This window comes from Bombina bombina, chromosome 4 (assembly GCF_027579735.1).
Source record: "Bombina bombina isolate aBomBom1 chromosome 4, aBomBom1.pri, whole genome shotgun sequence".
Classification (NCBI taxonomy): Eukaryota; Metazoa; Chordata; class Amphibia; order Anura; family Bombinatoridae; genus Bombina; species Bombina bombina.
The window spans coordinates 991,022,539-991,022,826 of NC_069502.1; the positions used below are offsets into that span (position 1 = coordinate 991,022,539).

A 288-nucleotide genomic window follows, 5' to 3' on the forward strand; every position below is an offset into this window, starting at 1 on the left:
ACACTGGGGGTAAACCCACACATTTTTCATTCTGTTATATTAAGACTCATGGAACCCCCAAGATTACAGCTTTTATGAGAAGAAAATAAAGCCTTGGGGTAATAAGGGAGACATTTTTTGTGAGAGTTACAACTGTAGATTGTGTCATATGTTACTTGCATTCTGTTGTTTTTACACCACTTGCAGGTGGTTGATGTACTAGTAAACATTCTGTACAAAACAAAACTAATAAAAATAAAATAATTAAAAAAAAAAAAAAAAAAAGATCTGATATCAGAAGTGTTTTTT

The 288-nt window shown here is 30.9% G+C and overlaps 1 protein-coding gene across 1 annotated transcript in view; it reads right to left on the reverse strand.

Annotated features, from left to right (window-relative positions):
- Positions 1-268: 268 nt before the first annotated feature.
- PUS10 (pseudouridine synthase 10) overlaps positions 269-288 on the reverse strand; it is a 372,401-nt gene continuing 372,381 nt past the window's right edge. Inside the window, 1 exon segment of the mRNA XM_053712643.1 lies at positions 269-288. This exon segment is cut by the window's right edge and continues 336 nt beyond it. The gene's annotated coding sequence lies outside the window, so the exon portion shown is untranslated.